Here is a 14,187-nt window from a genome sequence, read left to right on the forward strand (position 1 = left end):
GCTAATAAATGAATTTGGCAAAGTGGAGGGGTACAAGATCAACACACACAAAGTAAGTAGAGTTTCTACATACTAGTAATGAGCAATCTAAGGAAGAAAAAAATTCATTTATAATGGCAAATAAAAAGAATCAAATATTTAGTAATAAATTTAACCACGATGTAAAGGACTTATACAGGGAAAACTACAAAACTTTGCAGTTAGATCAAAGAAGATCTAAGTAAATGGAAGGACATTCCATGCTCATGAATTAGAAGACTAAATATTGTTAAGATGGCAATTCTACGTAAAATGACTTACAAATTCAATGCAAATCCCAATCAAAATTCTAACAACCTACTTTGCAGAAATGGATCATCAAATTTATTTGAAAGGGCAAGAGGCGCTGAATAGACAAAAATATTTTGAAAAAGAAAAACAAAATTGAAGGAATCATGCTACCTGACTTTAAAGCATACTACAAAGATATAGTGGTCAAACAGCATGGTGTTGGCACAAAGACAGACATATAGACAAATGGAATCCAATTGAGAGTTCAGAAATAGACCCTCATATCTATGGCCAATTGATTTTTTTTTTAAGATTTTTAAAAAAATTCTCTCCCCTTTCCCGGCCCGCCCCCCCCCCCCACCCTCCGCATTGTCTGTTCTCTGTGTCTATTTGCTGTGTGTGTTCTTCTTTGTTCGCTTCTGTTGTTGTCAGCAGAATGGGAATCTGTGTTTTCTTTTTGTTGCATCATCTTTTTGTGTCAGCTCTTTGTGTGTGCGGCACCATTTCTGGGCAGGCTGAACTTTCTTTCATGCTGGGCGGCTCTCCTTATGGGGCCCACTCCTTAGGCATGGGGCTCCCCTATGCGGCACACCCCTGTGTGGCACAGCACTCCTTGCGTGCATCAGCACTGCGTGTGGGCCAGCTCCACACCGGTCAAGGAGGCCCGCGGTTTGAACCGCAGACCTCCCATGTGGTAGATGGACACCCTAACTACTGGGCCAAGTCCGCTTCCCCAGCCAATTGATTTTTTACAAGGTTGCCTAGTCCATTCAATTGGGGGAAAATAAGTCTCTTGAACAAATGATGCGAAGAGAACTGGATATCCATGTGCAAAAGAATGAAGGAGGACTCTGATTTCACACCATATACAAAAATTAACTCAAAATGGAATCAAAGGAGCAGATGTGGCTCAAGTGGTTGAGCTCCTGTTTCCCACATGGAGGTCCAGGTTCGGCTCCCGGTGCCTTCTGAAAAAACAAAAACAAACAAGACAAATAGAAAAAAAAAGGAACTCAGGGAAGCCAATGTGGCTCAGTGGTTGAGTGCCAGCTTCCCAAACATAGGGTCCTGGGTTCAATCTCTGGCCCCCAGTACCTCAAAAAAAAAAAAAAAACAAAGAAAAAAAAAAAAAAGAATCAAAGACCTAAATATAAGAACCAGGACTATAAAGCTCCTAGAAGAAAATGTAGGGAAGCATCTTCAGAATCTTGTGTTAGGCAATGGTTTCTTAGACTTTATAACCAAAGCACAAGCAACAAATAAAATTAGATAAATGAGACCTCATCAAAATTTTAAAACTTCTGTGCATCAAAGGACTTTATCACAAAAGTGAAAAGACAACCTACTCAATGGAGAAAATATTTGAAAACCACATATCTAATAAGGGTTAATTACCAGGAATATATAAAAAAACTCTACAACTCAACAATAAAAAGACAAACTACCCAATTAAAAAATGGGCAAAAAATCTGAATAGACATCTCTCCAAAGGAGATACACAAATGGCCAAAAACCCATGTGCAGTGCTGATGCGCGCAAGGAGTGCTGTGCAATGCGAGGTGTCCCCCACGTAGGGGAGCCCCACGTGCAGGGAGTACACCCCATAAGGAGAGCCACCCAGTGTGACAGAAAGTACAGCCTGCCCAGGAGTGGCGCTGCACACACGGAGACCTGATACAGCAAGATGATGCAACAAAAAGAGACACAGATTCCCATGCCACTGACAACAACAGAAGCGGACAAAGAACAGCAGCAAATGGACACAGAGAACAGACAACTGGGGGGGGGAGGGGTGGGAAAGGGGAGAGAAAAAAAACCTTTAAAAAAAACCTATAAACAAAACAAAACAAATGGCCAAAAAGCACATGAAAAGATGCTCAACATCATTAGCCATCAGGGAAATGCAAATCAAAACCACAGTGAGAATGAGAGACCATTTCTCAACCATTAGAATGGTTGCTATTTAAAAAAAAAAAAAAAACAAGTGTTGAAGAGGATGCAGAGAAAGAGAACTACTAATTCACAGCTGGTAGGAATGTATAATGGTGAAGCCCCTGTGGAAAACAGTATGGCAGTTCCTCAGAAAGTTAAGTGTAGAATTATCACATGACCCAGCAATCCCTCTACCTGGTATATACCCAAAAGAATTTAAAGCAGGAACTAAAACAGATATTTTTACACAAATGTTCATAGCAGCATCATTCCCAATTGCCAAAAGATGGAAGCAACCCAAGTATCCACCAACCAAAGAATGGATAAACAAAATGGGGTATATACCTACAAGGGAACATTATTCAGCACTGAAAAGAAATGAAGCTCTGGTTTATTCGACAACATGGATGAACTTGAAGACATTATATTGAGTAAAATAAGCCAGACACCAAAGGACAAATACTGCATGATCTCACTGATATGAAATAATTAGAATATGCAAACTCATAGAGTCAGAATCTAGAATATAGTTTTACCAGGTGCTGGGTTGGGGGTAGGGAATGGGAGTTAATGCTTAATTTGTACAGAATTTCTTTTTGGATTGATTGTAAAGCTTTGGAAATGGATGTTGGTAATGGTGGCACACTATTTTGAGTGTACTTATCAGCGCAGAATTATATATGTGTGTGGGAAATTCTAGGTCATATACATGTTACTAGAATAAAAACTAAAAGATAAAACATAGGACAGTTCAACACACAGTGAACATTATTGTAAAGAATGGACTACACTAACAGTACAGTTATAAAAATGTTCTCTCATGAATTATAACAAATGTACCACACTAATGAAAGGTGATAATAATAGGGTAATATATGGGTTAAAAATACACCCTAATGTAAACTATGGGCTACAGTTAATAGTGCAATTATAACATAACAAAGATACCACACTAATGCAAAGTATTAATAATAGGGAGAGGGATATAAGAATCTGTACTTTTTACATGACTTTTTGTAAACCTACAACTTTTCTACTTAAATAAAAGCATTAAGCTTCTAAGGTAACACTTATATTAATGAGTGTCCTGGACTCAGTATTATAGGTCTAACAGGGAGTTCGCCAAGAAGTGCTAGGTGACATATTGTTAAGGCAGTATTGCCACAGTGCTCTGAGCTGACAATGAGCCCAACGGGCCTTCGAGTCAGATTGTCTGAGTTTGGGTTTTCCTAAACACTAACGAGCTACCCTTTGTCCTCAGTTACTTCCACAATCTTATGTGTAAGGTGGAAACAAGTAGTGCCTGCATTATCCAGTTGTTGTGAAATGAAGTGAAGACAGTTTATGTGGGCCCTTGGTCTGGTGGCTGACCTCTGCTGGGAACTCATTATTACTATTAATTGTTGTTATTAGTCTTTTTTTTTTTTTAATTGAGGGACCTGGGACCGGGGATTGAACCCAGGACCTTGTATGTGGTAAGTCGGCACTCAAGCACTGAGCCACACTGGCTCCCCTGAGTTGGTTTTTTTATTTTGCTTGTTGTTTGTTTTTTTTTAGGAGGCACCAGGAACCAAACTCAGGACCTCCCATGAGGGACACAGGGGCTTAAACACTTGAGCTACATCTGCTCCCATTATTAGTCATTATTAGTTGATATTTTAATGACTTCTGGTTGCCTATTTTTTCATAGGCAAAGTTTAAAAATAGGACATTTTTGGGAAGCAGATTTGGTTCAACTGATAGGGCATCTGCCTACTGCATGGGAGGTCCAGGGTTCAAACCCAGGGCCTCCTCACCTGTGTGATGAGCTGGGCCACGCGCAGTGCTAATGCATGCAAGGAGTGCCACGCCACACAGGGGGTGTCCCCCACATAGGGGAACCCCATGCACAAGGAATGCGCCCAGTAAGGAGAGCCTCCACACAAAAAAAGTGCAGCCTGCCGAGGAGTGGCGCCGCACACACTGATTGCTGACGCAGCAACATGGCACAACAAAAAGAGACACAGATTTCTGGTGCCGCTGACAAGAATACAAGTGGACACAGAAGAATACACAGCAAATGGACACAGAGAGCAGACAACTGGGGGTTGGGGGGAAGGGGAACGAAATTTTTTTAAAAATAGGACATTTCCTTTGTCCAATTAGGGTTCATGCTTGCTCCTTTCATTTTAATCTATAGTAACATGCCTTTAGCCTGTTATTTCTTTGAGCCTGGGCTTAATCTGGAAGGTTCAGAACCATATATACAAATAATTCTATCCTGATCATTATGAGACTAGTGAATTTATGAAAGGAAGGCTAAGAAAGCATGCTTGGGTTTATAGTTGTTTTATATCCTAAGTGGATTTATAAGAAATTTTTTTAGGGTCCTTGAGATCGGACCATACATTTTTCCCCTTCTTTTTTAGGTGTGCAAATGGAAGAATGAGATACAACAAACCCCCTATTTTGAAAACATTAACACAATTAAATATCCAGGTCAATTTAGGGAGAAGTGATATTTTAACAATATTGAGTGTTCCAACCCATGAACATGGTGTATCTCTCCATTTATTTAGGTCTTTAATTTTTGTCAGCAATGTTTTATAGTTTCTTGTGTAATGGTCTTGCACAACACTTGTTAAATTTGCCTGAAAATATTTTATACTTTTCAATGCTATTGTTGACAGTATCTTTTTCACTTTTATTTGTTCATTAGACAATAAGCTTTTAAACAATAAGCTATTTCACATCATAGAACACTACACAGGTTGATCATCTCCCTAGAGGCCATTAAAAACTTTACAGACCAGCAAGTTTTCTCTAGTCCCATCCTTTTAATCATAGTCTATTTATTTTCATACAAAATATTTATCCTCTGCATGTTTAGCCGCCACAACATTTTACCGTGGTGAAGTGGAAAAGAAGGGCTTGAAGAATTGCTGGGAGAATTAGTATATTAGTTTCTTCTTGCTGCTATAACAAATTACCATAAACTTAGTGGATGAAAACAATGCAAATTTGCTATATTATAGTTCTGTAGTCAGCAGTCCAACAACGGCCTCACTGGGCTAAAATCAAGTGTTGTCAGGGCACGTTCCTTTCTAGAGGTTCTAGGATAGTCTATTTCCTTGTCCTTTCTAGTTTCTAGCGGCCACCCATGTTCCTTGGTTCATGGTCCTCCTCCTCCATCTTCAAAGTAATATTGCATCTCTCGGGCCATCCTTCCATAGTCACATCTCCCTGTAACTCTCCTTTTCTGTCTTCCTCTTCTACTTTCAAGGACCCTTTCCGACTACATTGGGACCACATAGATTATCTTGCTATTTTAAAGTCAGCTAACAGGTAATCTTAATTCCCTCTTGTCATGTAAGGTAACAGATTCACAGATTCCAGGGATTAGGATGTGCCCATATTTGGAGGACCATTATCCTGCCTACCAAAGCTGGAATCTAGGCACACATATTAAAATGACAGAAAAATAATTTGTCGTGAAAATTGGCATAATATATTTTTAAAAATACTTCGATTATACAAATGTCACATAAAAAAATATAGAGGATTCCCATATGCCCTGCTCCCACACCTCCCACATTTTCCCACATTAACAACATCCTTTATTAGCGAGGTACATTCATGGCAATTGATGAACACATTTTGGAGCATTGCCACTAAGCATGGTTTAAAGTTTACGTTGCAATTTACAATCTCTCCCACCCAATTCTGTAGGCTATGGCAAGGTTTATAATGGTCTGTATCTGTCATTGCAATGTCATTCAGGAAAATTCCCAAGTCCCACAAATGTCCCCATATTACCTGTCTTCCCTCTCCCTGCCCTCAGAACCTCTAGTGGCTACTGCCTCTGTTATCAATGATTTAATTTCTTCCATTGCTAGAATCACTAAAAGTCTATGGTAGAATACCAGTAAGTCTACTTTAGTACATAGTTCATTCTCCAATCCTGAGGATTCTGGGATGGTAATGTCCATTCCACTTCTAACTGGGAGGGGGTTGTGATCCCATAGGGCCAAAAGATGGGACTTTCTTGCTTGCAGTTGTAGACTCTCTCAGTTCCTTGGCATTGTAGTTGTCCATCATCACCTCTGTGTTAGTTGTCCTGGGTGAGACCAATGAACTGGAGAGTAGGTTTTGTAACTCTGTAGAAATTCAGGGCCCAGCTGGCACATGGACAACCCAAAGACTTAAGTCTCTTAGACATACACCTACCAACCCTAGTACTAATTATAGTACACAGAAGAGCCATGTGTAGGGAAATCACAACTGAGTCCAACTGTCACTCTAGGGAGCTTCCAAAGTAGGGCCCACTGGCAAGGCACTGAACTCCTGAGCTATCGGTCCTGTCTATAGTGTCTGGATGTCTCCAGAGCCCTCATAAGCCCTGCTCTTTGAGGTAGTATATACTTTTACTGTCAATTAGATCCTGCTGAGATGTGCATAAGCATAAACTCTAGAATGACCTCCCAGCTCACTTTGAAGTCTCTTAGGCACATAATTTCATTTGTCCTTACCTTTTCTCCTTTTTGGTCAAGGTCTTTTCCCAGCTGCATTGCTAGTTGGTGCTTGGTAGTAATCTCTCAGTGCCAGGGAGGCTCATCACCAGGAGTCATGTCCCATGCTGGGGGGAAGGTATTGTATTTATATGCTGAGTTCAGTTTAGAGAGAGGCCACATTTGAGCACCAAGGAAACTCCCAGGAGTAACTCTTAGGCACCCTATAATACTAGGCTAAGTTTCAATTTCAAGAGTAAAGGTTCATACACATAGTCATCATTATCAAGGGCCCATCAATGGACCATTCTCCTTCACTAGCCACTGCCCCTGTACTCAGGGGATTCTTACTGATCCTTAAAGAATGTGGCAGAGCTCACCAGAAAGGGAATTTGATATTTGTTTAGTTATTGTGAATCTCCACCCACTGTGACAATGTCCCATGAACATCTGAGCACATTTATATGCCTTATATGTATGCCCAGGTGAGCTTTCTCCCATGTATCCCATATCACTGATACCCAGTACCAATGATCCTCCCCTGCCACAGTTGTAACCCTTCTGTGATCCAAAACTTCAAAAATTAAGTCAATAAAATAGCCAAATACAATTAATAAGAAAATGAAATAATAATGATAGTTTTAAAATAAATAAAATACAAAAAAAATTTAAATAAAAATTAAAAATAAAAATTTGGGATAATAAAAAATAATGAAAACTACTTAAAAAATTTTTTGACATTTTGCCTTTATCAGTGTAATGTACAGTGACATTTTCTTCCATTTATTCCCCCAGGGTCTTAACTGATTTTTTGGTCTATTGTTCTGTCAATTACTGACAGAGGAATGTTGATATATCCAACCTCAGTATAGATTTGTCTATTTCTCTTTTTAGTTCTATCAGTTTTCGATTAATGTATTTTGAAGCTCTGTTATTAAGTGCCTTTATATTTAAGATTGTTATGTCTTCTTGACTAATTTCCTGGCTATTTTTATGTAATGTTCTTCTTTTTCCCTGGTGATATGGTTTTGAAATCTACTTTGTCTAATATTAATATAGCAAAGGGCAAAGACCTAGCTGCCGGGTGAGATGGCTAGGAGGAGCTGGGCTGGATCATTCTTTTGGTTGGAATGGGGGGCGAGGGGAGAAGAAGGATGGCAAAAGAGATGACAACAGTAACATGTCAAGAAGTTCTTGGCCTCTACCACAGAATTTTCAGGCTCACGAGGAAATGGCAGGCAGCATCAGGGCAGATGGAAGACACCATTAAAGATAAACAGTACTTATTACATGACGCCAGAACACTGTTCCAGAAAAAAAAAAGTGTCACAGACACGGGTCTGGTTAAACAGTGTGTAGAAGAATGTGCAGTCAGGATTGAAATTGGACTACACTACCATGTTCCTTATCCAAGACCAATTCATCTGCCGCCAATGGGCCTTACCCCACTACGAGGCCGGGGACTTCAAAGCCAGGAGAAACTGAGATGACTTTCCAAACCAGTGTATCTCAAGTCTTGTGATGAAGTTTCCTAACCCTGGAGCAGGTTTATTTCTGAGAATGATGAGTCAACTGGGTCTTAAATGTAAACCAGATGACAAAATATGGCATGAATTCAAATATCTTCTCAACTACTCGCCCCATAATGTGTGCCTGCCCATCCCTAGAGTTTCCTGGTGTCTTGCTGCCTGAGAGGATGCCATGAACCCTGAAAGTCTTAAACCCTGCATCCTCGCAGAAGTCACATTTTGAAACAAGACTGTAGGAAACAAAGGCTGGGAGGAAGGCTGAAGGATAATAAAGTTTATCACACTTGCCCATTGTTATGGAGAAATTAGCTAATTGCCAGAAGTTCTTATTGCTACTTTGAATATATATCCCACCCTTAGAATATTTTTTAGCCTTTTATTTTTTCAAATTATGGATTTGCTTAAAAGTAGGCTTTGGGAAGGGATGATAATGTTGCTTTTATTTTTGTTTGTTTTGGACCCTTCCAATTTATAGATAAATTGCCCTTAAAATAGTGCATCACCGGATTGTTTAGTTTTCCCCATTCTTCCTACCCACTCCCCTCCCCACAAAAAGAAAGTGCATGTCTTAGTTAAATACATGTTTGCCTAATTAAAAAATATATATTTATTAATATAGCTATACCAGTTTCCTTTTGATTACTGTTAGTATAGTAAATCTTTTTCCATTCTTTTACCTTTACTCTATCTGTATCTTTATATTTAAGATGGGTGTCTTGTAATGTCTTCCTTATGGAATATTTCATTTTTCTCTGGCTGCCTAAAAGATTTCCCCTGTCAACGATTTTCAGTAATTTCACTGTGATATGCCTAGGTGTGTTTTTATTTGTATTGATCTTGCTTGGAGTTTTCTAAGCTTCTTGGATCTGTGGTCTGTTTTCAATCATTTTGGGGAAAATCTCAGCTACCACTTTTTAAATTTCTTATTGTAATAACATATATGTAACTCAAAATTTCCCATTCTAACCATTTCCAAAATATATGGAAATCTTCATGAACTTGCATTGTCGTCCTTGCTCAGGGGGCATACTAATCTCTGAATCATTCCAATTTTAGTGTATGTGCTGCCAAAGCAAGCAACCAGTTATTTTCTCTTATGGTCTACTCCGTCTCTCTTCTCTTTCTGGGACTCAATTACATGCATGTTAGATAATTTGATGTTATCTCATAGCTTTTGGATTTACTTTTCTGTGTTGATCTTTCTTTTTACTCATTAGGTTTCAGTTTGGATAATTTCTAGTGACCTGGCTTCAAGTTCACTGGTTTGTCTTCTATGTCCATTCTGCTAATAATCCTACGGAAGGAATTCTTCATATCTGATATTATTTTTTTCATTTCTAGCATTATCATTTAACATTTTTTTCAAGTTTCTATCTCTTTCATGAAATCCCTATCATGCATGTGCCCATGTGAATGCCTGCATGGTGAGCCAGTGCCCACACAAGTGAGTCATGCAGCAAGATGATGATGCAACAAAAGAGAGACAAAGGGGAAGTCAAAGTGAAGCACAGCAGAGACCAGGAATTGAGGTGGCACAATTGACAGGGAACCTCTCTCCACATCAGAGGTCCCCAGGATTGAATCCCTCTGAATCATAGAGAAAGATGAGAAGACAAAAAAGAAAAATAGATACAGAAGATCACACAGCGAATGGACACAGATAGCAAGAGCAGCAGGGTGGGGGCAGGGAAAAAGAAATCTTTAAAAAAATAAAAATACAATGTAATTTTATGTTCCATATAAATGAAGTACAATAGAATTTTCAAAAATTTATTTATTTATTTATTCCCCCCCTTGCTGTCTGCTCTCTGTGTCCATTCACTGTGTGTTCTTCTGTGTCTGCTTGTCTTCTCTAGGCAGTACCAGGAAATGATCCTGGGACCTTCCAGAGTGGGAAAGGGGCTCTCAGTCTCTTGCACCATCTCACCTCCCTGGTCTGCTGTGTCTCTTATTGTCTCTCCTCTCAGTCTCTTTCTGTAGCATCATCTTGCTGTGCCAGCTCTCCACTTGGGCCAGCTTGCCACATGGGCCAGCTTGCCACATGGGCCAGCACTCTGCATGGGCCAGCTCTCTGCTCAGACAGGGTCACCGCATGGGCAAGCTTGCCTTCACCAGGAGGCCCCGGGAATCGAACCCTGAACCTCCCATATGGTAGATGGGAGCCCAATCGCTTGAGCCACATCCACTTCCCAAGAATTTATTTTAAATCACTGAAATTTACTGGATAAAAGATACTGGAATATCCTTACGAATATGTTAAAAGTGATGAAAATAATGACTATACCATATATTTTTTCTTCCAACAGTAAACGGAAACAACATAGCTAATAAAAAGAAAATCTGTAAGAGAAAACAAATTCAAGCCTATCTAAAATGTAGTTTTTCTTTTCAGATGTACTGTTAGGATAAAGTTTAGCTGTGAATAAGAGAAAAACCAATAATAACAATGACAACCAAGAGAGAGTTCTTTCTTTCTTGCCTTCAAGAAATTCAAAGACAGTCAGTCCCAGCTTATTTGGTGCTCCTGGTGCCAGGGACCTAGGCTCCTTCTATTTCCTTTCTACTGTTAGGGGGGGCTTGTGGTGTCCATTTTCAAGAATTTTCATGGTCCAGTGTAAATGCTAGAGCTCCAACCCTTATGTCTGCAGACAGCAAGAAAGAGGAAGGGGTGAGCAAAGGAATATCCTTCCTTTAAAGATCATTTAAATCAAGTCAAGATAAAAAACATTTCTCTGTTGTTTTCAAGGTTCTTTTGCAATCACATCAGTCAACAAAAATTGTCCCTTGGGAGAGCGTGTGAAGAGAGTGTCTGGAACATATGAGACTGAGTCTCTCTAGTCTACCAGAAAGCAATATGTAAAATCTGTTATTAGTTATTTATTTTGGAAACTTTTCATCTTAGAAGTCTATGTACTTTAAATATCTTATTTGTTTACAATTACGGTGCACTGGAAGTAGCCCTAATAAAATGGCCAAAGTAAACCCTCCCCCCGCCCCCACCCCCAGGGATTTATCTGGAAAAGCACATTGGAGCTACTGGCTTGTCTTGTTTCAGTAAAAAAATTATCTATGAACTAAAAATTCTGCTTTAAAAAACAAACACGTGTTCAATTCCATGAGAATTCTTTTACCTTTTAAAATAGATAATATAATGATGTTTCAAAAGTAAGAAATAAAGAAAAAAAAAAGTATACAGGAAAACTGTATACTGATCCCCAGCTCTCATGTAGCCAGTCACCACCTCCAAAGGAAGCACATTTACCGCTTTCTCGTGTGCTTTCTCAGAGTGTTGGTGAACATGTGTGCAAATGCAAGCAAATATACACGCATTCTTATTTTTTATCTTTTAATATAAGAGGCAGCCTACTAGATACAACAACTTTGCATATCATGTTTGTTTTCTTAACAATACAGCTTGGTGGTCTTTCCATATTCGTCCAAAGAGACTGAATCTTTTAAAAGAACTGCATTGTATTCTCTTGCACAAGTGTTATATAATTTATCCAGTCATTTCTCTGTTGGTGGATATTATGGACTGTATCATGTAACCCAAAAAGACATGTTCAAGTCCTAAAGACCAGTCCTGTGAATGTGAACTCATTTGTAAATAGGGTCTTGTAAGATGTTATTAAGATGAAGCCTGGGAAAACGGACTTTGGCCCAGTGGTTAGGGCGTCCGTCTACCATATGGGAGGTCCGCGGTTCAAACCCCGGGCCTCCTTGACCCGTGTGGAGCTGGCCATGCGCAGTGCTGATGCGCGCAAGGAGTGCCGTGCCACGCAAGGGTGTCCCCCGCGTGGGGGAGCCCCACACGCAAGGAGTGCGCCCGTGAGGAAAAGCCGCCCAGCGTGAAAAGAAAGAGCAGCCTGCCGAGGAATGGCGCCGCCCACACTTCCCGTGCCGCTGACGACAACAGAAGCGGGTGCCGCTGATGACAACAGAAGCGGACAAAGAAACAAGACGCAGCAAACAGACACCAAGAACAGACAACCAGGGGAGGGGGGGGAAATTAAATAAAATAAATAAATTAAAAAAAAAAAAAAAGATGAAGCCCAACTGGGTTAGGTGAGCCTTAATCGATACAACTGGTATTTTCACAGAGGAAATTTGGACACAGTCAGTAGGAGACATATAGAGAGAGAACTGGCCATGGAACAGAGGCACAGACTGAGTTAGATATGGCTGGCAAGCCACCTTTAGGATGTCAGAGACTTCTGAGAAAGCATGACCCTGGTGACACCTTGGCTTAGACTTCCAGCCTCCCAAACTGTGAGACAATGAGTTCTATCATTGAAGCCAACCAGTCTATGGTACTTTGTTACAGCAGCTCTGGCAAACTAAGACAAGGGACATTTTGATTGTTTCCAAATTATTAAGATGCTTTAAAAATTTTGTTTATGACTTAACTGAAGAAGCCACTTTGGGAGGGGGGAGAGGAGAGGAAGAAATTACTCTACCCACATCTCTAACCCCAGACAAATAAGTAAAAATAATTTAAGGTCCTAAATGGCTATGTTTCAACTCAAAATCTGTCCATTCTTACAGTTAAAAAATTATATTGTCTATCAATTATTACACCTTGTAGACATTTAATCTTACCATTTTAGGTCAAAGATGCTGTCCAAAAATCTGATAAATTCTATGGGTCCTCTCTGCAGAATAGTGCACATATGCAAAACTTCATGCAAAATATTTCAAGAGGTCATGAAATACCCTGATCAGTCTTGGATCTAAGATTTAGAAGTTCATGATCCAAACTCATTCCAGTACGGTGATATTTCTGATTTCTAACATGGTGGGGGAATGAGATACTTTTAAAAGTTGTCTGGACTAAAAGATGACTATATATTAGATGCTGCAAAGCCTACAAATTGGCTTTGTTTGGCCTGCATGGTGTTTTGCTCTTTTTTTCCCCTGAAACAGTAATCACTATTTGTAAGATGGGAGATTTCACATAAGACCCATGTTTTCAAAGTTTCTTCAAAAGTCAGAAATCTAGCTGCACTGACACACAACGCACCTTGACACTCCACAAGCCTTCGCCATCCCATCCCTCAATTTCCAGCTCATGCTCACCAACCCCTCCACTGTTACATCGCTCTGACCCTACAGGTACCGGACACGAGATTCATGGATAAATATTCGGTTTGCACTTTTAAAACCCTAAGGTCCTGTTAGTATCTTCCTTAGTTTTGTTCTAAAATTAAGAATGAACTAAAAAGAAAAGGAAAACAAGGGTAAAAACAGGAGATTCTTTAAAGAGTTCCTCCTCTCCCAAATTCTCCTTACCAGAAGAGGAGAAAGGTAGAGAATGGGTTGGGGTGGAAGAGAAAGGGCAAACAATCTTTTGTGATGATGAGGGAAGAGGTTCTTGGCTGACAGGGCAAGTTGAGCAATTGGGCAAATGAAGGCAGCAGGGGCTGCTCGTTGTGGAAAGCAACATGGGAGTGCCACGGGAAGGCCCTCCATCTTGCGGTGGTTTGTTGCACGATTTTACCTTCTTTGTTGGGTGTCGTCTTGCTGAAGGAAGTGACATCAAGGGGCCTGGAATGTTGGTGGCAGCTGCTGGAACTTCCACCCAGGGTGGAGTTTTTCTCCTCAGCATCTGCTCCTGAGGTTTCCACACCCATCTTCTGTGTTCTTGGGTGCTCTGCCTTGACAGATGGCCCTTCCTTAGTGTCACAGATCACACTTTTCTGGCTACTTTCTCAGCCCCCAACTTGCACTTCACACTTTCAACCAACAATCATCTTAGGTTGTTTACAAAGGATGGCATATTGTATATGACATATGGTGTTTTATATATTATATGAACCGGAATTTACTATGCGCCAGACATTGTTTAAAACACTTTAATTAACTCATTTAATCCTCACAACCACCCTGTGGTGTAGGTCCTATGTCCTCCATTTTCCAGATGAGGAAATCAAGGCACAGAGAAGTGAATAATTTGCCCCAGGGAATCTATT

General features: G+C 40.0%; 1 long non-coding RNA gene and 1 pseudogene across 1 annotated transcript in view; both read right to left on the reverse strand.

Annotated features, from left to right (window-relative positions):
- The window catches only part of LOC131274764 (uncharacterized), a 75,050-nt gene that overhangs the window by 54,869 nt on the left and 5,994 nt on the right, over positions 1-14,187 (reverse strand). The window lies entirely within an intron of this gene.
- On the reverse strand, positions 9,194-9,294 carry LOC111762514 (U6 spliceosomal RNA; annotated as a pseudogene).

This window comes from Dasypus novemcinctus, chromosome 20, assembly GCF_030445035.2.
Source record: "Dasypus novemcinctus isolate mDasNov1 chromosome 20, mDasNov1.1.hap2, whole genome shotgun sequence".
NCBI lineage: Eukaryota > Metazoa > Chordata > Mammalia > Cingulata > Dasypodidae > Dasypus > Dasypus novemcinctus.